Source organism: Schistocerca serialis, chromosome 9, assembly GCF_023864345.2.
Source record: "Schistocerca serialis cubense isolate TAMUIC-IGC-003099 chromosome 9, iqSchSeri2.2, whole genome shotgun sequence".
NCBI lineage: Eukaryota > Metazoa > Arthropoda > Insecta > Orthoptera > Acrididae > Schistocerca > Schistocerca serialis.
The window spans coordinates 507,278,368-507,305,066 of NC_064646.1; positions in this window are offsets into that span (position 1 = coordinate 507,278,368).

The window sequence follows — 26,699 nt, forward strand, 5'->3', positions numbered from 1 at the left end:
CTAACAAAAATTAATTACCTAACTTCATTTTTTCGAACTGTTAGTTAAAACTTTAGTAGTAGCGCTTGGACCATAGTGAAGTGTTGATTACGATCTACGATACCCACTCCTCCCTTCCTATCCATTACCAAAGTGAGAAATGCTTGACGCCTGATGTTGTGCACTATTAACCGATCCTTTGTTTTAGTCATTTTGTGCCACAAATTTCTTTCCACCCCAGATAGTACCTCTTCATTATTTGGCCAATCTACACGTCCAATGTTCAGCACTCTTCTGCAGCTCTCCTTGTAAAGCTTCACTAACTGTTAATGAACTCTTTCTGGCGGCAAATTGTCCTATCCAAAAATTTTCCGTCCGAACGACGTCCCAGTCTGTCCACACGATTGATGCATAAGCAATAGAACTCTTGAACAAACAGCGAGCAAAGCTGATTCACGACTCACTTTATGGTTACTATAACATTTATATATCTTTCAACTTTTTTTGACTTCTCGCAGTATGTTAGTGTAGAGTGTCACATAAACTTAAGTGCAGTATATTATTGGGACACGGGATAAAACGAGAATATACGTGAGGGCCCTGTCACCCGTAGGTATATCGATGAGATGGACTAGTGTAGTGGGAGGAACGGACCATATAAAACTGCTATACAAGAAGAAAATGCTCAATTAAAATTTCATATTTTTATTTGGAGTATGTTGTAATGATTACAGAATTATACTGCTAAATATTTTAGTCCAAAAGAATTTCATCAGTTTATTGTAAATCTTGATTGAACATTGACTTTTCTTACGAGGTGGTGTTTTGTTCAAGCATTTGTTTGTCTCTCACCACAGCAGCTACGCTTATTACCAAATACCGAACAACATCCACGTGACCATCCAGAACACGAAACGAACTGAAAGTAATTTTTATTAGTTTCGTCTTAGATTTTACGACACTCAACATATTCGTCTTCATCCCTTTCAACAAAGCTATTTTCGTAATCTTTTACAATGTCTGCATCTTATGATGACGGTGAGCTGTTTACAGTATTTTTCTTTTTTAGCTTTTCTCTTTACTAGTATTTCCCCGTAGTGATTTTTGTGCCTTTTTTCTGTTTCCTTTGTTTTCTTATCCCACTTTTTCTTCACAGTTTCAATATTTTCAGCAGTCTTCAGCCCTTTGGAACGGGTGATATTTCTTCCAAACTTTTTGTCTGTGTTGGCTTAGGAGTAGACAGTTTTGGGGTGGTAACATTGGAAATTTTAGGTTTAGTAGGACTGGAGTCCGAAGTTGTGTAAGTGAAGGAATTTGACTTGTGCAGATAACTGTGCTCTTTTGATGTGCTTGGGATCAGTAGGTCTTTTGACGAGTTTTGAAGCCATTGGTTGCCGTGTGTGTGGGATTCCGCTGTTCCATTTTTTGGTACAGACACATCTTTCGACAAATATGCATAGCTCGAGACAGCGATCCTCTTGAGTGGTGGTATTGCACATCCCTGGAAGCAAAATTTCAGTATGCTCCATCTCCTTCACATTAAAACACGTGGTCCATCTCTCCCAAACAACGCTGGTCCACATCTCCATATTGTCTGCGGGAGACGGACCATTCGAGTTCTATCTGCAGGTAGTGAACTCGGTGGCCATTTTAGGTTCGTTTCGTGCCTATACATTTGTCAAGCTCGCATCAATCTTGTGTAAAGTAAGCCTGAATACTAAAATTGTGTAACTACACGGTAAAACTTTTCTTACTAGAACACAGAATTTGATTTTTCTCCAGAACTAACACGAAAAATGACAATTCTTCCGCGAGTAGCGGGAGCTGTTCTGCAGCGACTCATTTGTGAAATACGCCAGTGGTACGTCTCGCCCAGTGGTCGACCTCTCCCGCCCACGTACCGACACGAGGAGGGAATGTCCTGGCGCGGGCATCAGCGGAGTGCCGAGCAGAGAAATGCCTCTTCTCCCCTGCCTGTGCGTGGGACGCCGGCTGGCGCGGCCACACCGCGGCCCTTGTCCCTCCCTCAGAAATAACGGCGGCAGTTGCCGCGGCTGCTCTCCCCCTGCCACTGCCTGTGGCCGCACCGCCACCGTCGCCCTCTCACACGCAAACAGGTCCCATCACAGTCTGCGATCGACAGCAGTTCAGAGTAAACAGTCGTCGATGCAAATCGGCCGGATAAAAGTGTGGCAGCGTGCCGTCTATCGTAGTCGAGATTAAGTTTTCGATAAGCAACAGGTTAGTTAATGTCGACTCAGTTGCAGCCATATTGCCTTTAAATACTTGGAATAACTGATTTAAAAGAAAATTCCTTGTTAGAAAGCTAACGAGGAAAAAAAAATTGGATAGCCTCACAAAGGATCACACTGGTGGCTTTGAACAGATGTATGTGGCGCATAACTGGAATTGTCAGGTGACATGACACTCCACCGTTGACGTACTCGGGACACCGAAATGCTGTGTCTTTGCCCGTCCCTCGTACAGTATCAGCGCTGTAAGAATAGTCGGCGTGCAAACGTGGCAGAATGGCAGAAAGCAGCTGCCGTGTTTGTGTGTGCCCACGAGCACAGCCCTGAGAAAGAAATGTCGCTATTTGTTGGTGTGTCAGCACGGACCGGAGACGAGTGTCACTTCTTTTCAGTGATAGTCAGTATCTCACTCGACAGAAAGTGCTTCTATCAGTGTGGGCGGCACCATGCAAACCAAGTTCCGAGCGAACACTACGAGGTGAATTACATGCAGTGCACATTTGGTGTCGGGTACCTCCCAAAAGGGGAACTGAGGCGACAAAAGTCATGGGATGACGATGTGCCATTACAGAAATGTGAAAAGGTGTCCCAAGTGCGGCACAACGGGAATGAACAAACTTTGAACACGGAATGGTAGTTGGAGCTAGACTCACGGGCCATGCCATTCCATTTCGGAAAACGGTAGAGAATTGAATATTCCGAGATCCACAGCGTCAAGAGTGTGCCGAGGATACCATATTCCGGGCATTACCATCTCACCGTGGACAATGAAGTGGCCGACGCCCTTCAGTTAAGGACCGACAGCAGCGGCGTCTGCGCAGAGCTGTAAGTGCTAACAGGCAAGCAGCAGTGCGTGAGACAACCACAGAAATCAATGTGAGGCGTACTACGGATGTATCCGTTAGGATAGTGCGCCAAAATCTGCCGTTAATGGGCTACGGCAGTACACGACGGACGCGAGTACCTTTGCTAACAGCAAACGCCTGCAGCGCCTCGTGGCCACTTCGGTCAGACTCTAGACGAGTGGGAAACCGTGTCCTGATCACATGAGTCCGCATTTCAGTTGGGAAGACCTGATGGTTGGCGTTGAGTGTTTCGGACCCCACGAAGCAATAGACCCAAGATGTCAACAAGCACTGTAAAAGCCGCTGGTGTCTCCATAATTGTGTGCGCTGTGTTTACATGGAATGGACTGGGGCCTCTGGTGCAACTGAACCGACAGTTTACTGTTTGGATAGTTAGAGACCATTTCGAGTCATTCGTGGACTTCACGTTTCCAAACAGCGATGTCGTGTCACTGGGCCACAATTGTCTGCGTTTGGTTTGAAGAACATACTGGACAATTCGAGAGAATGGTTAGGCCAACGAGATCGCCCGAGGAGAATCTCATCGAACATTTATGGAACATAATCGAGAGGTGAGTTCGTGCTCAAAATCCCGCACCGGCAGTACTTTCGCAGTTACGACCAACGGTAGAGGCAGCAATGTTCAACATTTGTGCAGGGGACTGGATTTGTTGAGTCCGTGCCACGTCGAGCTGCTGCACTACGCCGGCACAAGCAGGTCCGACACCGTTTCAGGGGGCATCCCGTGACTTTTGTCACCTCACTGCAAAGCTGCACGTCTGCCTCCATCAGACAAACGACACAGCTGACTGGAAGCGTGCAGTGTGGGAGGAGGAGCCGCGACTTTGCCGACTCTCAGGCGGATCAAGGCGTCCGACCCGCACTCTGTGGAACACGTAGTTCCTGCTGGAGCTGTTCCACGATGTTTTGAGTATGGTTTTAGTACCGTGACTGGAGCCCACTCATTCTCATTACTGCGGACGTGAAGCAGTACAATGCGTTAGAGATTCTCGGTGATTAAAGGTGTACCAGTTTTTCTTCATCTGAATGATGAGTACGCCGCGGGTTCATCCGTATTTCGACCTGACAGCAGCAGTGTTCTGAGACTGTAGGGTGCCTCTCCATTACTGCGCGTTCATTGGCTTTTCCTCAGACTGGACATTAGTCATAATTTTAAACTGAGTTGAATCGAAGGCCGTATCCATGTACGAAAATATGAAGGTTTGACCGTACGAGCTTCTTCTCACCGATTTGATTCATATTGACACGGTATTTTCAGCACACAAGGACTTGTAAGGGGTCCGTAGGCCCTTACTATAACTTTGCACTCGGCACAGGTCGATAGGGCGAACAATCGATTGTGACCTGTTGCGAGAGCGAGTGTGGAGATGCGCCAGTGTGGTTGGCGGGTATATGTGTGTGAAGGCCATTGTTGAAATACAGGGCTTTAACGGAGAAGGGTGTCGCCATCGCCGTGGTTAGACCCCTATGTAATAGATTAATATCGGGGAAGGGAAGAAGTATCATTACGAAAGAGATCAGTGACGTTACTAGTGCCGATATTTAGTTTCGCGTCTACCGCGCAGGCCTAACCTTGGATTGCAGTGTTGGATGCAGTGATGGATTAGCGTGTGACGATAATGGAAAATGAAGAAAGCCTGTGCTGAGATTAGCCGTAATTAGATATGTATGACGAAGGCAGTGGCTATCTCCTTTTTTTGTGTTTTGAGAAGAATATAAGTTCGTAATTAGTAAAACTGTGTTGGTGCCGGCCGCGGTGGTCTCGCGGTTCTAGGCGCTCAGTCCGGAACCGCGCGACTGCTACGGTCACAGGTTGGAATCCTGCCTCGGGCATGGATGTGTGTGATGTCCTTCGGTTAGTTAGGTTTAAGTAGTTCTAAGTTCTAGGGGACTGATGACCACAGATGTTAAGTCCCATAGTGCTCAGAGCCATTTGAACCATTTTTTTGTGTTGGTGTTCCTCATTACCAGACATTCAGTATTATAGTATTGAACAGGACTAACTGGGGAGTAACAACTTCCGTAGCAGTCAATTCCGATTGCCAGCCCCATTAGGTTCACGGTCATGTTAATAATAAATATTGGGCTGCTATTCGATCAGATCAGGTCGGGATAATAAACGGAGGTGTTACAGACTTCAATACACGTATACTGAGAAACGCCATTCTCGATCGTTTTCGAGGAAATCAGGTTTCAAAATCTTAGGCCTGCTTATAACCTTTGTACGTTCGCTCGAAATCAACGAGTCCGCAGTGGAGGGAGTAACTGCTTAGTCTCGCATGAGCGAGGTCTGGGGTTAGAATCTCGCTGCCGGTACTTGTGTTTTGTTTTTCCTTCATTCACACGTAGTTGTGACGATAGGTTTATTACGATTGTGTCGCACAGTATCAACACTTTTTCTAGGTATTCTTAAGTGTCGTTCTGAGCCGCCAGAAACTGCCGTATATACACAAACGACTTACTGCTAGTGGAAGGAGGAAGAGAATAGCATTCAAAAATACAGATAACACTTCATTCGTATGTTAGCTTCAGAAATACTTCTTTCCAAACGCTCCAAGGTGTCTTATTTTACGCGTACATGCAGTGATGCGACAGGTATTTCTTCAATACTAGAAGGTGACCCTGACTGTGAAGCCGAATCGCTCTAGAGCGAAGTCTCAGATGTGCCGTTGTGTATAGTTAACAGTTTTTTCTTCAAAACAATCTCATTGCTTCAAATCCTTCTGCAGTAATATCAGAAGAACACATTGATGTTGAAGAAGAAATACTTTGCAACGCCTTTCAAATGCTATGGGAGAGACAGCTCGTGGTACAAGACTAACTAACTGCCCAGCAAGAAACCGACGAAGGATATCTGTCTGAAGAAACCTTCATCAGACGGTTACGAGCCAGAAGAGAAACAGACTATAGTGGACAGGATGGCGTTTCGCACGATTACAGGATTAATACTAACAACTATATATTTTCAAACTCGACTTTCTGGAAAACGGTTGAGAGTTACGTCTTCCTATTTAAGTACACTATGTCATCAAAAGTATCCGGACACCCGCAAAAACATGTATTTTTCATATTAGGTGCATTGTACTGCCACCTACTGCCAGTAGTCATTAGACATTGTGAGAGAGCAGAATGGGGCTCTCTGCAGAACTCACGAACTTCGAACGTGGTCAGGGGATTTGGGCGTCACTTGTGTCATACGTCTGTACGCGAGTTTTCCACACTCCTAAACATCCCTAGGTCCACTGTTTCCGATGTGATAGTGAAGTGGAAACGAGAAGGGACGAGTAGAGCACAAGAGCGTACAGGCCGACCTCGTCTGTTGACTGACAGAGGCCGCCGACAGTTGAAGAGGGTCGTAATGTGTAATAGGCAGACATCTAACCAGACCATCACACAGGAATTCCAAACTGCATCAGGATCTACTGCAAGTACTATGACAGATAGGCGGGAGACGAGAAAACTTGGATTTTACGGTCGAGCGGCTGCTCATAAGCCACACATCACGCCGGTAAATGCCAAACGGCGCCTCGCTTGGTGTAAGGAGCGTAAGCATTGGATGATTTAACAGTGGGAAAACGTTATGTGGAGTGACGACTCACGGTGCACAATGTGGCGATCCGATGGCAGGGTGTGGGTATGGCGAATGGCCCGTGAACGTCGTCTGCCAGTGTGTCTAGTGCCAACAGTAAAATTCGGAGGCAGTCGTGTTATGGTGTGGTCGTGTTTTTCATGGAGAGGGCTTGCACCCCTTGTTGTTTTGAGTGGCCCTATCACAGCACAAGCATACACTGATGTTTTGGAAATTGCAAATTTGTGGTAATGTGTTATGGGATCAAACTGCTGAGGTCATAGGTCCCTAAGCTTACGCACTGCTGAATCTAGCTTAGACTAAGTTACCAGTAGGACAAAACACACACCGATGCCCGAGGGAGGACTCGAACCTCCGACGGGGGGAGCCGCGCAGACCGTGACAAGGCGCCCTAGACCGCGCGGCTACCCCGCGCGGCATTGATGTTTTGAGCACCTTCTTGCTTTCCACTGTTCAAGAGCAATTCGGGGATGCAGACTGCATCTTTCAACACGACGGAGCACCTGTTCATAATGCACGGCCTGTGGCGGAGTCGTTACACGACAATAACATCGCTATAATGGACAGCTCTGCACAGAGTCCTGAACTGAATCCTATAGAATACCTTTGGGATGTTTTGGAATGCCGACTTCGTGCCAGACCTCAGCGACTGACATTGATACCTCTCCTGAGTGCATCACTCCGTGAAGATTGGACTGCCATTCCGTAAGAAGTCTTCCAGCACCTGGTTGAACGTATGCCTGCGAGAATGGAAGCTGTCATCAAGGGCCACCGTATTCCAGTATTCCAGTATTACCGATGAAGGGCGCCACGAAATTGTAAGTCATTTTCAGCCAGGCGTCCGGATATTTTTGATCATATAGTGTATGTCAGAGTCCTAAAAGTGCCCTACATACCCTGTCAATATGAATCAGATCGGTGAGGAGAAGTTCGTACAGTCCCTCTGTTAGCTGATAACCTCCATGTTGTCTCCTCTTGAGGTATGACAACGCTTCGAACTACTAAATGATCTGAACTTTTAAACATTTGCATTCCGTAACGTTTCACGTATATCACGACACTGTTTGAACGAACTTGTACAGTGCCACAAAACGACTCAATTTCATTGACACGAACTTCCTGCTCAGTCACTACACAATAAAGAAGAACTGAGATACTAGACAGAATGAAGAGCTCGCATTTTTGTCAGAGACAATGTCCAATACGTTTTCTGCAGACTTAATACAACTGAATTTAATAAAATTTTATGTTAAAACTTCAACATTAAAGAGATGGAATGTAAGTATTGAAGCGTGCAATAGTTAATTTTTATGGACAGTTTTTATACGAATTTTTCTTTATCTAAATGAAGATATCGATACGCTCTGGTATCACAAGATTCCTAATGTATCATAGGCTTTGTTTACAGCACAGTACCTTCATAGTCTGACGAACAGTTAGGGGTGCTATCGCACCTCCATTGGGACCGTCTGGAACAGCGGACGAAATAGGACAGTTAAATTTATCTGATTATCGTAGGTCTATGGGAGCTAGCCATCAGCCGGGTATGGCTAATTGAGACCATTATCAGGTCTAGAGGCTGTGGCTAAGCCATGTCTCTGCGGTATCCTTTCTCCCAGGAGTGCTAGCATCCAGAAGAACTTGTGACAACTTTCCAAAGCAGGAGATGAAGTGCAGGCGGAAGTAATGGCAGCACTACAGGTTAGGGCAGTTGTCGGCTGCAGAGAGGCGGCAGGGACGGCTGGCTCTCCTACGTAATAGGCTGAACCGTCCGCCATGTTTCCCCCAACTCTGAGGATTCGGCCATGTTTAGCTTCTGAGTGGTTAACTTATTCACGCAACTCTTTACAATATTTTTTATAAAATATGTGACATTGCACGTATGAAGGGTACCTAACATTAATTAATGTGTAGAATGATATCAAGAATGCCCCATTCAAATAACAGAAAAATTAAAATGTAATATTACAAGGTGTAATATTAGTAATTTTCGCCTCACAAACATTAATATACGCTCAATAGTAAACGCCTGATGGCCTAAAGTTATCGAACAATTGTAAAGTAAATGAAATGAACCATCGCATAGCAGCGACAGAATCTATTATTCTTTATCTTTGCCGTTCTTGCGCGGTGCCGGTAAATCTCTATGTACATGTATCGATTAATGGTATAAAAAAGAATTCTGTTGTTTCAAGACAAATGAGGCTTTTGGCGCCTCACCTTTTACTGTTTGTATTCCATGAGAGGCGGACGCGGACTTGCTGCGTTCCGCAACTGTATTTTATATTCTATGTGTAAATATTGAGTGAAAATGCTAAATGTTATTTCCTTTCAATCAGAAAGCATGTAGTTTCTGGTAACTGATTACGAACAGACAGCGTCAAGAGGACATTTTGACTGTTATGTATAAAGTATTTAACCACAATGGTCATCTATTGTAATTTAATATGAAAAGGTACGTAGCATTAAAAAAAACGTGTGTTAAAGATAAGTGTGCTTATTTTCGTAAATTAACCTTGATGAGTCCATCTCCTTATTTACTTAACTGTTAATTATTTTGTGTTACTCCATCATCAGAAATTACGATCACGCTGATGGGCCGAACGCAGCATGAGGCAGAAGGAACATTATCGTTTTCCTATTATTTCTGAACCAACTTTTTTTTAATTGTGTAGTGTTGCATTTCTTTTAAAGTCTATAAATCTTCTGGTCCCTTAGTGTTGATCCGGGTATGACTACATCGCGACTATAAAAATGCACAGAAATGATAATGTTTCTTCCGAGCGATCTCAAATATATATATATCAATATGCTGCTCTTATTCAGATATTTAATGGTCAACGTAGGTTATTATAATAGCGTAATAAATCCCTGATTCTGTTGCCAAGTGGCCCACCAAAAATATTTACTTTTTCGACATTAAAAAAAAAGTAACAATTCTTTTTATTTTCGTCCCCCAAGAGCAACGCTACACTTGGCGCCCGAACAGGGACCTGATCAAAAATCATTTCATGTATGTGTTTAAAAATTTTTCAGTGCTTGTTCTAATAATTGTTTCATTTTTTCATGTGGATGCAATTCAACCGAGAAAGAGAAGTGGGAAAACCTTTTAATTAATTCAGAAGAACGATTGATGAAATTACCAAAAAACGCGAGTATCCAGCTGTATCATTATCAAGACAGCCATAGTAAGTCAAATTTTTATACGCAGTAGCCAAGCTTTCGTAGTGACGTAGCATCTTTCGAGTTGATCAGAACGTAAACCTGTCTTTCCTTGCCTTGAAACAGCTTTATTTCAATTTGTCCATAGTCCATTCTTATGTAGTTAAATTCAGTGAAAGTGTACCATTGTTGTCAGTGCATAAAAAAATTACGATATGGCGGATAACTACGCTCAAAACTGGTAAAACGTGTGATATTCATTTGTTTGTAATTAGTAGGAACCATCTTGTCTTCTTGGCGTAAATGAACGTCAGTTGTTACCCAGAGTTAAAATTTTATCTTAGGTCCCAGTAAGCCATAGCATTACGTCACAGACAAACGACTGACGGCAGTGACAAACAATATCTGTAGCATTTTGACGTTTGACAAATAATTCCTGAACATGGCTGACGGTAAACAGCGGACACAAACAAAACCAGACGACAGCGGTGATGCGAATGGACCTCACTATCCATTACGATCACGCGCGATAGGTACACGAGCGGAGGCAGAAGCAGCCTCGACCGAAGTTTTAGAAGCCGGTCCTAGTGTGCAAACTATTCCCGCTTTTGAAAAAAATGACTTGGCTGCAATGATCGAAGCAATAATGGAACGCAAGTTCGAAAGTCAAAGACAGAGAGAGGCGCAAAGACAGGAACGTGAAAAGCTGGAAAAATTAGGTGAAAAGGCCCGCGAAGAAAAAGAGAAGGCCGAAAGACGGCATAATAAAAATCAGGTCCTTACAAATCTGTGCAACTCAGTAAAAGAAGACATAAATTCAGTAAAAACAGAAATAAATTCGGTAAAAACAGACATAAATTCAGTAAAAACAGATCTGCAAACGGAGATAAATGACCTAAATACACGGTTAAATTCGGTAAAGGCCGAACTAAAGGCAGACATAACAGCTGATTTAAATACCCTGTTGGGTAATGTCCAAAGCCAAATCAGTAGTCAGATCACGATCATGAGGCTAGAAATTGACACACAACTAGAGTCAAAAATAGAGGATATTTCAAAACGGTTAGATGAAAAAATCGAAGCAGCCAAGAGAGAGATAAATTCAAAAGTGATAGAATATCAAAAACAAGCTGCGACCTTAAAAGAAGATTATACTGCAATCTCTGATGAGGTCAAAGGAGTTAAAACCGCAGTAGACACGATCGAGAATGTTGTTGATGATCTTTCCAAACAGATTGAGACTCTTAATGTAGATGATCAAATAAAGAATACTGTTAAAGCACATGCTGAAGCATTGTCCGACCACTATCAAGAGTGGATTAAAAACAAAGACGGATTCATAGAAAACAAGGTCAAGAACGAACTCAGGGAAACTGTCAAAAACGTGACCTTTGAAATATTGGCAGCCCCTGGAAAAACAGGAGACACGGTGATGTCAGAATTAGGCCAGATAAGACGAACGTTAGCTCAAGATTTACCTGAATGGCGTCAACAGATAGTTGATGAAGTTCGTACACTAAAATGTCAAGTTGAAAATTCCCCACCTCCCGTGTCAGGAGACTGGAATAATTCACCACGAAGTAATGAACAACAGCAGGTACATTACCGTTCACCATTTGATAACGCTCAAACTCATAGTTCTATAGAAGCACAAGTTAACCAGGGTACCAGCCCACCCACTTTTGTCAGTTTGATGCAGGAGGAAAGCGTGATGAAACATCGTATTTTTCCGACCTTTCACCCACAGAAAAGAGAAATTCATCCTATAGTGTTCCTCCGAAATTTTTCAGGAATTTTCCCGAGTAGCTGGAGTGACCGCCAGCGAATTCAATTCGTTAGTGGATTTATCGTAGGCGATGCTGCCTTATGGGGAACCGAAATTGTCGACTCTTGTAAAAGTTACAAAGTGTTTGAACAGATGTTTTTAGCTAAATTCTGGAGTTCTGGTGTGCAGCAGCGCCTGAGAAAAGAGGTTTACAACGCCGAAGTGTTTAACAGTAAGCGCGGTAGTTTGAGAAGATATTTTGAAAAGTATTTAGCGAAAATCAAGTTCTGGGATTCGCCGATCACCGCCAAAGACGTTATTATGATTCTAAAAACTAAGCTACCGATTGCGATCAGAGAGAAGTTAGTAAACGTGTCTGAGGACGATACGGACACTTTCCTATCTGTGTTAGACTCGTTAGATCTGATTTACGAGGACGCTAGAGTTGATGTTGGCAACGCCCACTTCAGTGCAGGCGGCCAGCGCAATACAGAATACGTAGGCAACAATGGTGGCCGAGCGAAAGCGCGTCACAGCGACAACCAGTACCAACCCCACAACGGTTTCAAAAATAAACACACTACGTACTCCAACAGCAAATACAAAAATAAGTACAATAACGGCCAGAGATACAATCCAATATATAATTCGTCACCACCTCAGTACGAAAATGCACATTATAACACACAGCCCCAGCAATATGGAAACACGCAACCGATCAACGGGAATTATCAAAACGATCAGTCTTACGAGTCAAATCAACAGTGGAAAAGAAATAAATGGCATAATCAAGGTGGTGACCAATGTACACCTTTCACTAACGGTTACAATCAACACAAGCCACAGCAAAATACTTTTCAGCCACAAGAGAACGGACCTTCGGGAACTCTGAAGCCTAAACGCCCGCATAATACGCAAATTTATTATGCGCAAGCGAATACGCCAGGACAACAAAATCCGTTTCCAACCGAGTTCGTACCACAAAACCAACACCAGTTCCAGACGGAAGAAACATTAAGAAACATAAATCAGCAGGAAAGTAAGCGTCGAGCGGAAAATTAAAAGCAGCACCTTTGAGCCTCCTAGAGGGTGCTGCAAGTTTGAATGGGGGCACCCTGTCCCTTAGTCCACACGAAATTAAAGCAATTAGGTATGACAAAGAGACAAACTTACGGGATGATCTAGTAGCAGACACTGAGACGAAAGACAATGATGACGTATGGGACGAACAAGTTCAAGCTTCCATAAGAGTATCAATTGCCAACATACCAGTAACAGCCATTGTAGATACAGGAGCTAATATAAATGTCTTATCTTTATGTTTATTTAAGCAAATATCCTCTGTATGCAAAGTTTTATCACTTCCAATTCAAGGTTGCACCGTATCGGGAGCAATTGGTCCACTAACACAACGTGTAAATCTTCAGACTCAGCTTCAAATCCAGATAGAGTCTATTTCAGTAACGTGCATTTTTTCTTATTGTTAAAAACCTATCAGTGCCATGTATCCTGAGTATGGAATTCTTGAGGCAGACGAAAGCTAAAATTGACATCGAGTGTGGAATCTGTACTCTAGTAGCGAGCCAGCAACAAGTAACTGTAAATTTGTTAAGAAGTAAGGTGAAGACAAACTTTGGGGTACTTCAAATAGCAGTACGGCCATGGACTAAAAGACAACAGTACAGTCAGACAGAAGACATGACAGATCTTGAAAGTGTTAATGACGATGAGTATAAAGACCTAATTCCCGGTCAGAATGAATTATACGGTAAAGCTAGTGAGTCCATTGAATTATCCAAACAACAGAAGAATGAGCTTTACAATTTGTTAACAGATTACGTTCAAGTATTTTCTAAGAAATCTGGACTAATAAAAGGCTTTGAATATCGAATGGATGTCCTGCCCCATTCAACCTACTGTAGAACAAGCTATTCCATTCCATATGCGAGACGCGAAGCTGTCAAGTGCGAGATCAAGAAAATGTTACGCTGGAATGTGATAGAAGTATCTCATTCACCTTATTCGAGTCCTTTATTGTCTGTGCTAAAATCAGATGGTAGCGTAAGGCTAGTCCTAGATGCAAGATTAATCAATAAAATTATAGTACCCATAAGAACGAGACCAGAGGCTCTTGAAGAGCAGCTGCAGAAGTTTCATGGAGTTAAGTATTTGAGTACCCTTGATTTGAAAAGCAGTTACTGGCAAGTAAAACTTGCGCAGGAGTCAAGGAAGTACACTGCGTTTATATTTGCAGGTAGATCTTACCATTTCAAAGTTGTACCGTTTGGACTAAATGTGAGTTCCGGAATTTTTATTTCTGCCCTTGACTATGTACTAGGTCCTGAACTTTTAGATGAGGTAACAGTCTATGTGGATGACGTTCTTGTAGCATCGAAAAATTGGGAAGATCATGTGGCCCTTCTGAAAAAGATATTTCAACGATTCAGAGAGTATGGTGTTACAGCAAATCTTAAGAAATCGAAGTTTGGAAAAAAGTGAAATTAAATTTCTAGGACACATCATCACCCCTGAAGGAATTAAACCCGACCCGGAAAAATTTTCTGCTATAAAAAACTTTCCAACCCCTGTTACAAAAAGGCAACTGAGAGGATTTATCGGTCTTACGTCATTTTTCAGACGTTTTGTTCCCAATCAGGTATTGAACAATCCCGCTCTTCACAACCTTTTAAAAAAGAATTCACATTGGAATTGGACGCCGGAATGCCAAGACGGATTTAAGAAAATTAAAGACAGTCTGGTTAACAGTAACATTCTCCATCATCCTCAGATGGATAAGGAATTTTGTATTACTGCAGACGCTTCCTTTGTGGGTATCGGCGCTTGTCTTTTCCAGATTCAATTAGTAAATGGACACGAGCAAATCCAAGTGATTAGCTTTGCGAGTCGAGTGTTATCAGAGTGTGAGAAGTCTTATTCGGTTACGGAGTTGGAGGCACTTGCCGTAATATGGGCTTTTAGGCGATTTAACTATTATATCTATGGAAGAAAAATTAAAGTCTATTCAGACCATCAAGCCTTATCATTCCTCCTTACATGCAAGTTGCAACACCCTCGTCTTACTCGATGGTGCTTATTCCTGCAGGAATATGACTTTGACATTGTATATATAAAAGGTAAAGATAATGTTATAGCAGACGCACTTTCTCGCTCACCTGAGGGCTTACTAGAAACCAGCGAACTGGTGGAACAAATGTCTAATTATAAAGTTTTGTTAATGAAAGATACAATTCACAGAAATTATTTTCTTCAGTTATGTAGGCAGATTCAGATTCTTCAAAATACAGATCCAAAATGGAAAAAGGTTAGACAAATTCTTCACGAAAATCCAGCCCACAAGTTGTCCAAGTTTTATAAAGTTCATAACCAAGTGCTATTTCATAAGACGTCTGAGTCATCTGAGAGGTGGTGTGTTTGCATCCCTCGAAATTTCATTGAACATCTTCTGTGGTACACTCACATTTCATGGGGTCACTACGGACCAGAAAAATGTAAAAGGAAAATCTCGACTTACTGTTATGTTCCGAATCTACACCAGAGAATTCATAAATTATTGAGAAACTGTGTCATCTGTCAAAAGGCAAAATCCTTAAACATTTCCACTTCAATTCCACTAAATCCAATAGTTGCTGAAAGGCCAAACCAGCTTCTTAGTATTGATTTAGCAGGTCCACTACCCACCGGTAGGGGAGGCGCTAAATACTTAGTAGCAATCCTGGACAATTTTTCTAAGCACATAAGACTGTACGCAGTAAAATCTTCTTGTGCAAATCCAATAATTCGTCGCATTGAAAATGATTATTTCCCACGATTCGGGGTTCCAGAATCAATCTTGTCTGATAATGCTTCGAATTTCACATCACGCCCGTGGCGTGCATTTCTTGCTCGCCATGGAATCAAACAAATTTTGATATCCCTGTTTCGACCGCAATCGAATCCGACAGAAAGAATCTTCAAAGAATTTAACAGATTTATAAGGACGTACATTCCGAATAAGCAATCTAAGTGGGTAGACTTCGTAACACCATTCGAACAGATTGTAAACCACCTTCCTCATCTGTCGACCGGATTCACGCCACATGAGTTAATGTCAAGATCAAAAGAGAGGAATGAATGGATAGACCCCCTTCCAAAGTTACAAGACAACGAATTGGACCTAGACGCAAAAATCAGGCAAGCTCTCATATCATTGACAACGTATGCTAACCTCCGATAAAAGGCATTTGATAAGAAGGTAAACAGAGTTATAGATTTCAAAGAAGGAGAAAAGGTATTAGTCAGGACTCACTTTAAACCATCCCTGTTGTTAAAGAAGAATCGTAAGTGGCAACACATTTATGAAGGTCCCTTTGTGATAATGAGGAAACCACACATTGGTAGCTATTTGTTATCTGACCCTGCCACGAATAAAATCAAAGGATTGTTCCACCATCAAGATTTAAGAAAATTTTATAACGCCAGGAATTAAGTTAATTTAAGCTGTAAGAAAATTCTAAGGTATTGGAGATCAGGATTAACCAATGAGTAACAAGAACGGAACTGAACTGACTACGGACGTTAACCGGTGCTGAAAGGAAACCTTATGTATTAAACAACGCGTCTGGAAAATAAAATACAGAATAAGTTGTAGACAAGTATTTACATGAATAATCTTTATGCAAACAGGAGGACATGTCCTAGAGGCGATTTTCAATTTTAGTTATAAGTTAGTATGTAAGGAAAATGATGTACTCGAGAGGTATTAATTAGCCCCGAGGTACTAAAATGAGGAAAGAGGAAGGAGCGAATAATGCACTTCTCTCGCTAAATAGTAATTTGAGAATGAGCAGGAAGGAGCGAATAATGCACTTCTCTCACTAAATAGTAATATGAAAATGATGATTATATGTGCTTAGTATTAGTAAGTGAAATTTAATCGAGGACAAATTAATGACCTGTTTTAAAAGGAAATACTTAAACGTCCAGACAAAAGAGGAAAGTTGTGAGAAAGATTCGATTCCATGAGGTAATTCCCTATTTTCAAAGGTGACGTAAATAAGGCACCACCTGTTAGCGTAAAATAGTCGGTAGATTTATCTTGTAAGTTCCAGCACAGTGCTGTGTCAGCAATGAAATAACATCTCTTTAAAGTAAACAGATATCTAGGATTAAGCATGAACAGATTGACAACGCAGTGCAATTGTTCTAAAAATGCCTGACGTTAACCTTAAGTAAAAGCGTGATGGAATAAAAAGGAAGTTTATTATATAACGCAAAGTAAGATGAGTCCAGACTATAAACAAGCTGAGTAAAAGAAGATATGAGTAACATGGTTTATTATGCCAACTTCACGGTACTATTGAGCATTAGCGATACTGCAAATTCACAAGCTAGCAGCACATAGAATAAGGATCTCGCCCAAGCTTCACAGGTAGCGACAGCAGCAAACAACAACACTCTAGTGAGAGGCTTATATATACAAATGATAATTAATACCCAAATGCGTAATGCATAAACTTGACTTAGTCTAAGAAATGAGCAAAGAGTAGTAAGCAAGCTGCAGCAAGATACATATTAGATATAAATGCTTGAAGTGATAGATTTTATTTTAAGTGCGCACTGCAATATTTATTGTTTTCTCTGTGATTATTGAATCCCTTTCCTAAGTGCAAATCCTTTAAGATCCTTGATCCTATCCACTCCTCAGGATCAACTTGTAAAGATGCACGTGTGCTTAGGAAGTGAGGCACTACATATAAAAATGAGTAGGTTCGCGACGCGCATATTGCTTTTGTAATGCGCAATGTAAATTACATTTTCGACCTGGTTGAGGAGTAATTTAAATTCTGTCGACGATCAGCGAGTAGACCCGCTTTTCCCACCTTTCTTTTTTCGACTGTTTGTATTTCTACACGAAACTCAGAGGCGGAATTGCTATTTTCAAATCTGTCCTCGAACTTTCTTTAAAGACAAGCACATACGAGAAAAACTTTTGACATAAATGAAGCTCCCCTCACAAGTCACTAAATAAGACGAGCACTAAAAAAAAAAATATGTATTGGGCCTACAAAATGAATAAGCAAGCGTGATAAAGATTACTATGAAATTAATTTGTAAAGGAGATTGGAACGGATTTGGTCCAAGAAAAAGGACTTATAATAGCCTACCTGTGACCGTAGGCATAAATAAAAAAAAGGACTAATTAAGAAACAATTGTTTTGATTCAAAGTGGTCAATTAGATTATTTATCGATTTAAATGAACTCTTGTAAATATTAGTATGTAAATCAACTTGTAAACACCGTGTGATGTTATGACGCGAGAATTTCTGTTAATACACCGTTCACGCAGACGCTCACCACAGTGCAAGTGAAGTTTTAAAGTTCGACGATTTTCAGTGGCAGTATTCTACTGCACCATATGTGTGAAAAATTTCGTTGATGTGAGCAGTGTGTAATAATCAGTGTCATTCCACACATGCAGTTGCAGCGGTAGTTACCACTTACCTGTGAATCCGTGACTGGATAGTGGACAGGAAGTGATGTGAGGCAGTTTCGGTGGCAGAAGCTCCCTCCAGCAATCTAAAAAGCACAAAGCCACGATCCGCCGAACAAAAGCGACGCACGGCACCTCAAGCGCGAAATCAACGCTCTGCAAGAAAGCTCCGGTCACGTGCGCGCGCACAGACTGAATTTCAAGATTGCTCGCAACAGTGGAGGCGGACAGCCACCACGTGACGAAATAATGTAAACGTTCAACCGCCAACACAGTTGCTGTGCGCTACATTCTGTAGCAAAAACATTCACATCCAGTACTGAAAACAATTTTGTATGTATCATAAACCTTCCGAGAGACTCTAAGATAGAGAAGTTAACGTAATTATTATAATGACTGATTGTACACAGATACAAGTCACAAGGTCACCTCTGAACACTGTTCAAATGTAAACTTTAATGAGAGGTCACGATACGAATGAAAATAAGCACACGAAAATACGTCAAAGGATCCGATCCTTCCTATATCCCATCCCACATGTATATAAAATTAGTTTTGTAAGCTATTCTAATATAAGATATTTTATCTGTTTCATATGTGAAATAATTCGGAGAGCCACACTCGAGCCCTGAAAGTGAAAGATATGGACTTCCTTGTCGAAGCCATCACCAGTGGCCGCTCTACAATCCAAGTCTATCATAAATAGTGTATGTGCGACGAAAATAAATGTATAATTAAGTGCGACGACGGACAAGGCAATCAATCGACAAGACGATGACAATATAATGAATACTGTCAAAACAGAAAGTTGTGTACCAGTTGTGATAGTCAAATTACTTTTGCAACGATGAAAAATGAAGTGTGACTCTATTTCCTTATAAATTTTGTAAATATGTGTACTTATAGCCTTAATTTTAAGAATCATCAAAAAAGACTGAATCCATGCAAACACTGACAGAAAAACAGAACAAATTCACAATGATCCACCGTCAGTAATTACAAATTGAAACGTTAATTCTTTTATTATGGAATGAATATGAAATGAAACTTTTAATAACCTGTGTGTTACATCCGAAAATTACAAATATTCCAGTGGGCATGAGGATGAAAGTAATACCTTCGGTATTCCTTCCCTCCTCATGGGAGGCAGTGTAATATTAGTAATTTTCGCCTCACAAACATTAATATACGCTCAATAGTAAACGCCTGATGGCCTAAAGTTATCGAACAATTGTAAAGTAAATGAAATGAACCATCGCATAGCAGCGACAGAATCTATTATTCTTTATCTTTGCCGTTCTTGCGCGGTGCCGGTAAATCTCTATGTACATGTATCGATTAATGGTATAAAAAAGAATTCTGTTGTTTCAAGACAAATGAGGCTTTTGGCGCCTCACCTTTTACTGTTTGTATTCCATGAGAGGCGGACGCGGACTTGCTGCGTTCCGCAACTGTATTTTATATTCTATGTGTAAATATTGAGTGAAAATGCTAAATGTTATTTCTTTTCAATCAGAAAGCATGTAGTTTCTGGTAACTGATTACGAACAGACAGCGTCAAGAGGACATTTTGACTGTTATGTATAAAGTATTTAACCACAATGGTCATCTATTGTAATTTAATATGAAAAGGTACGTAGCATTAAAAAAAACGTGTGTTAAAGATAAGTGTGCTTATTTTCGTAAATTAACCTTGATGAGTCCATCTCCTTATTTACTTAACTGTTAATTATTTTGTGTTACTCGATCATCAGAAATTACGATCACGCTGATGGGCCGAACGCAGCATGAGGCAGAAGGAACATTATCGTTTTCCTATTATTTCTGAACCAACTTTTTTTTAATTGTGTAGTGTTGCATTTCTTTTAAAGTCTATAAATCTTCTGGTCCCTTAGTGTTGATCCGGGTATGACTACATCGCGACTATAAAAATGCACAGAAATGATAATGTTTCTTCCGAGCGATCTCAAATATATATATATCAATATGCTGCTCTTATTCAGGTATTTAATGGTCAACGTAGGTTATTATAATAGCGTAATAAATCCCTGATTCTGTTGCCAAGTGGCCCACCAAAAATATTTACTTTTTCGACATTAAAAAAAAAGTAACAATTCTTTTTATTTTCGTCCCCCAAGAGCAACGCTACAACGGCTATAAAATTTAGGCTCGGAAATTGCGTAGTAGTTTCTAAATAGTACTGTAATGAGTTAAGAACTAGGTACCAATGTCATCAAATATGAATGTTATGCAGTACCAACTTGTAACTACTTTTTAAGTTTTTGCCCATACATTGGTACTCCCAAAAGTGGTGTTTCATTTTTGGTATTACTTAGGTACTTTATGAAATTCTACCTGTTTACTGTTCAGCCAGATAAAAAGTACAGTTTCATGTTGCGCTGAAGCGAAATTTTATTAATAGTTTCATTTACCATTTAACCAGTATTCATTCTGTGTACTTCATGATAGGTTAGCACAATTCAGTGAAGAGGTGATAAAGAATAAGAAAATAATTTTGTATCTCTATCTAGGTATAACTTAAACAAGTAATAGGGTTCTGGAACACATGCTGCCAAATGAAAACACCCAGTTCATGAATACTTTCATAATGTTAAACTAGCTTAAATTTTGCTTCGACTGAGTTAATGTTGCGGGCACAGAGGCCTGGCAGCGCCGACCGCGCCAGCCCGGCAGCCGTGCGCTGGCCGCCACCTGCCAGCCCAAACACTAGCTCACAGAGAGAGACGAGTGAGCGGCTCAAATCAATAAGCCGCACAGGTGGACTCCATGCTGACCGGTTATGGGGATCACCAGCGGCCACCTACCTCCGAGTCATTAAAGAATCAAACTCCCATATACAGGGTGTTACGGCCAAACTTTCAGGAAACATTCCTCACACACAAAGAAAGAAAACATGTTATGTGGACATGTGTCCGGAAACGCTCAATTTCCATGTTAGAGCTCATTTTAGTTTCGTCAGTATGTACTGTACTTCCTCGATTCACCGCCAGTTGGTCCAATTGAAGGAAGGTAATGTTGACTTCGGTGCTTGTGTTGACATGCGACTCATTGCTCCACAGTGCAAGCACATCAGTACGTAGCATCAACAGGTTAGTGTTCATCACGAACGTGGTTTTGTAGTCAGTGAAATGTTTACAAATGCGGAGTTGGCAGATGCCCATTTGATGTACGGATTAGCACGGGGCAATAGCCGTGGCGCGGTACGTTTGTATCGAGACAGATTTCCAGAACGAGGGTGTCCCGACAGGAAGACGTTCGAAGCAATTGATCGGCGTCTTAGGGAGCACGGAACATTCCAGCCTATGACTCGCGACTGGGGAAGACCTAGAACGACGAGGACACCTGCAATGGACGAGGCAATTCTTCGTGCTGTTGACGATAACCCTAATGTCAGCGTCAGAGAAGTTGCTGCTGTAAAAGGTAACGTTGACCACGTCACTGTATGGAGAGTGCTACGGGAGAACCAGTTGTTTCCGTACCATGTACAGCGTGTGCAGGCTCTATCAGCAGCTGATTGGCCTTCACGGGTACACTTCTGCGAATGGTTCATCCAAAAATGTGTCAATACTCATTTCGGCGCAAATGTTCTCTTTACGGACGAGGCTTCATTCCAACGTGATCAAATTGTAAATTTTCACAATCGACATGTGTGGGCTGACGAGAATCCGCACGCAATTGTGCAATCACGTCATCAACACAGATTTTCTGTGAACGTTTGTTCACAGGCATTGTTGGTGATGTCTTGATTGGGCCCCATGTTCTTCCACCTACGCTCAATGGAGCACGTTATCATGATTTCATACGGGATACTCTACCTGTGCTGCTAGAACATGTGCGTTTACAAGTACGACACAACATGTGGTTCATGCACGATGGAGCTCCTGCACATTTCAGTCGATGTGTTCGTACGCTTCTCAACAGCAGATTCGGTGACCGATGGATTGGTAGAGGCGGACCAATTCCATGGCCTCCACGCTCTCCTGACCTCAACCCTCTTGACTTTCATTTATGGGGGCATTTGAAAGCTCTTGTCTACGCAACCCCGGTACCAAATGAAGAGACTCTTCGTGCTCGTATTGTGGACGGCTGTGATACAATACGCCATTCTCCAGGGCTGCATCAGCGCATCAGGGATTCCATGCGACGGAGGGTGGATGCATGTATCCTCGCTAACGGAGTACATTTTGAACATTTCCTGTAACAAAGTCTTTGAAGTCACACTGGTACGTTCTGTTGCTGTGTGTTTCCATTCCATGATTAATGTGATTTGAAGAGAAGTAATAAAATGAGCTCTAACATGGAAAGTAAGCGTTTTCGGATACATGTCCACATAACATATTTTCTTTCATTGTGTGTGAGGAATGTTTCCTGAAAGTTAGGCCGTATCTTTTTGTGACACCCTGTATAAACAGCTCTGTTTTCAGGTGAGATAATTTCTTACACAGTTCAGTGTCTATGATGTCATATCTCCTCAATTTTATGTCATACAATGATATAATCTTGCAGACTTTTTTTTCCTTTATTGTCATTTCATTTCCCTCGCCTCATATGTCAGCGGATACATATCGCCGCTCTTCAGCAATACGAGAGGAAAATTAACAAAAACATACACTAAAAGCGGACACTACGATCGACAAAATGAATGTTTTACATACGAAAAAGACATAGATTCAGTTCCGTATTCCAAAACATAAAATTGGTATTCATTGATTAAGTAAAAAATTGATACAGATAAAATGGCAGATGAATGTTTCACAAAAGACAGAGGGACAGTTACATAAGTTAAAAAAGTAAAAACCCGGTGCGTTGACTAATTAAGGTAGAGGCATACACGAGTGGAGTGATGAGTGGGCGTCGACTACCAGGAGGAGGGATATCATGGGGAAGTAGCAGCTGGAGTAGTGCCTGAGAAGGCGCCTGTGTGGGCGGATGTTTGGAGGAGAAATTCCTGAGAGTGAAGAGGGATGCGATTCCGGACGTGGCTTAGGATGTGGGTGGAGAGGAGGGGAAGGGCCATGGGGTGGGCTCTGCTCAGATCTGGTGGGACGGGTATACGTCAGGTAAGGGAAGGCGATTGACGTTTCGACGGGAGAGGATGTGGAGGGAGTGGAGGTGTAGTGTTGAGAGAATGTGGTGGTAGAGGCGTGGCAGAGTTCCAGGAGCCGTGAGCAGTGGGGAAACTGGGGAGTGGGTAGTGTCGCGTTTACAGGTAACGTATTCGAAGGAACAACACGGAAGAGTAGGGAGGAGAATTTTATAAGTTGGTGCAGGATGCTGGGGAAGCAGCGGGGGGGGGGGGGGGGGGGAGGGGGGGGGGAGGGGATTCGATAGACTAGGTGGAGTGTGCGGTGTTCGAGGCTCCGTAGCGCGTGATAAAAGCGTAGCAGAGCACCGGTCGGATCAGGGAGGACCGTGCGAGCGTGCAATCCCCAGTGTGGCCAGTTAGCAGTTTTAGTAGTTTTAGTCTATTGCGGGCTTTCTCTTGAGTGGTTATTACGTGGAGCTTCCATGTTAGCCGGAGATCAAGTCTTAGAGATATTAGTTAACTGGACACGCCCGTCGCAAATGGTAAGGTAAAAGTCGTGGCGAGGGACGTTGCAAGTGGTTCGACCTGTAATTATTTCCTGGGTTTTGGTAGGGCTGATCTTAAGGAGCCACTGCTTGCACCACGCCGCGCGGGATTAGCCGAGCGGTCTAGGCGCTGCAGTCTTGGGCTGTGAGGATGGTCCCGGCGGAGGTCGAGGCTTCCCTCGGGCATGGGTGTGTGTGTTTGTCCTTAGGATACTTTAGGTTAAGTAGTGTGTAAGCTTGGGGACTGATGACCTTAGCAGTTAAGTCCCATAAGACTTCATACACATCTGAACACTGCTTGCATCACGAAGTGAACTGACAGATGGAGCTGGAAGGATCATTAGGATTTCTGGAGGGTAGGGTAGAGGGCGAGGCATACTGGAGGAAATGAACAGGGGGAGGTGTCTTTCGTATATCGGCGGTATGTAGGATATACAGCAGAGGAGAGAGGACGGAACCTTGGGGCACAGCTACGGTGAGACGGAAGATACAGGAATCGGTCTTGCTGTCAGATTTTGGCAGATACATTCCGTGATATATTTGGATACTGTCTGCAAAATGTATTGTGAGTAGAGTTAGTAGCAAAGAAGTAGTAAATTAAAACTGTTTGCCTGATGCTCAAGTTTCACTGCATCAACGGTAAAAACGTACGATGTGCAGTCAAAAAGTAATGCAACACTTTTTTTCTCGGTCAATTTCTCTTCAAAAAATGCAGAATTTGTTGCGGGACATGGTGTAATATTTGCGGTTCAGCCCCCTGGATCTTTCATGGAGTTCAGATAGGAGGTGGCGCTACGCGCACCCATCGTCTGTAACGGAGGTGGTTTCGAAACAGAGAGCTGGAGAGCTGTCAATTAGTTTCTTTTGGCGGAAAACCAGAACATCGCACATATCCGTAGGCTGTTGCAAATATCTACGGAGACCTGACAGTGAACAGAAGCACGACGGTCGTTGGGGCAGCTGTCCGTCATCAGCGCAAAAACGTAGCGCAAACCTGTCTGCTCTGCGCGTCACGGCCGGCGACTCCTGCAGTGTAAAGGGTGGCGGAACGTGCACACGAGGTGCTCAAGTAGGGTTCCGACTTACATCAGGAGGGAATGATGCTGAGTGGAATGGGATGAATGTACCTAGAGGGAAAATGTACAAAACAAATATTTCATTGACGGCAGGCATAAATGTGTTATTACTAGGCACCAATTGTTATGATGTTATAAACAGTACAACGAGATACCAACGAAACGAAAATGTCACAGCTTTTATTGCACAGAATTAGATTTCAGGGCTAGCTAGCAAGGTAAATAGAGAAAAGATCAACTGTCTGTGGAACATACTCTGAGTAAAGAAATGAGACGACATGGTTTGAAAATTAGGCAATCGATACAAATTTTTTTTTTTTACATTACCATGAAGCGTCAGAATTAAAGCGGGTAGAGATTTATTTTGACGAAATGTGGGTCATGCCGGCCGCTGTGGCCGAGCGGTTCTAGGGGCTTCAGTGCGGAACCGCACGCCTGCTACGGTCACAGGTTCGAATCCTGCCTCGGGTATGGATGTGTGTGATGTCCTTAGGTTAGTTAGGTTTAAGTAGTTCTAAGTTCTAGGAGACTGATGACCTCAAATGTTACGTTCAAATTGGTTCAAATGGCTCTAAGCGCTTTGGGACTTAACATCTGAGGTCATAAGTCCAGGATTCGAACCTGCGACCGTAGCAGCCGCGCGGTTCCTGGCTGACGAACCGCTCTACCACAGCGGCCGGCCAGCTGTTAAGTCCCATAGTGCCTAGAGCCATTTGAACCATTTTGTGAGATCATGCGCATTACACTGCGAATAAATGTTTCCAAAGTGTGCGTGCAGTATTTTCAAACACAATTATCGGTCAGTGTTAAAGTGTATTATGCAGGTCACTGGCGTAGCCTGTTACAGCGGTGCGTTGGTAAGAATACAACAAAGTGCGCTATTACTCCCTCTTCTCCGTGTTTCTCGGGTGTAAACACAGCGGTGTTATCATCCTGGTTGGGCCTTCAGTTTCCTTTTCCTGGTAGTGTAGAAACACGTAGTACTTATTGTAATTTCCCCTACTAATACCAACGCATTTTGAATAACGCGTACTACGAAGGGGAAGCGGGAGGGGGGGGGGGACATTTCTTTATGCCCACCACAAAAAAATAAAATAAAAAATAAAAAGAAACAAATTTCGTTTATTGCTGTTAACTTTTATGAACAACTAGCTTTTTAAACGGATACTGATGTATAAGCAGTACCCACAGCTTGAAAATATCCTTTAGACAATCTTAGCTGTACCAACACATTTTCCATAACGTGTACACTGTGGAGAGGGGTACTTTATGACCACCACAAAAAATAAAAAAAAATTTTTTCGCTAACAGTTATTGACTTTTATTCACAACATAATTTTTAAGGTTGTATAGATGTGTAAGATGGGTCTTGAATCTGAAAATATGAATATCATATTTGTTGCGAAAAGGCACATTCGGTACTAAGACTTAATTGCGTGAAATTTTACTACGGACAAGAAACCAGAAAATATAAAGCACCTGGTAGTTTACAATATTTTCATGAGATGGGCATAAAGTATTTGCGAGGGTTAAACCGTCTACCATAATTATGGATTTTCTTGTTACTTCTTGGTGTACAACATTAAAATGTGAGACTGAAAACAAACGGTTTTTGTGCAACTTCTTTATTCTGAACTAGTTTTCGGCTTATTAGGACAGTGTTGAGAATCAAATGGCTAGTGTACAAAAGACTCAGTAGTGTGTAGAAACTAAATATTAGAAACACAGATACTGCCAGCACACAAAGACACACACATAATCCTTGGTCGTGACATTAGCTCAGAGATGAAATGTCAAACTGAGCACTTATCATTCGTTATGTACTGTGTTTGACACAGTAACTTTTTCATAAGCCATTGATCTGATTTGGCCTCATTGTGTCGCAACTGAAACTGCATTAATATTTTAGTTAGGTGTGTGATGTCAC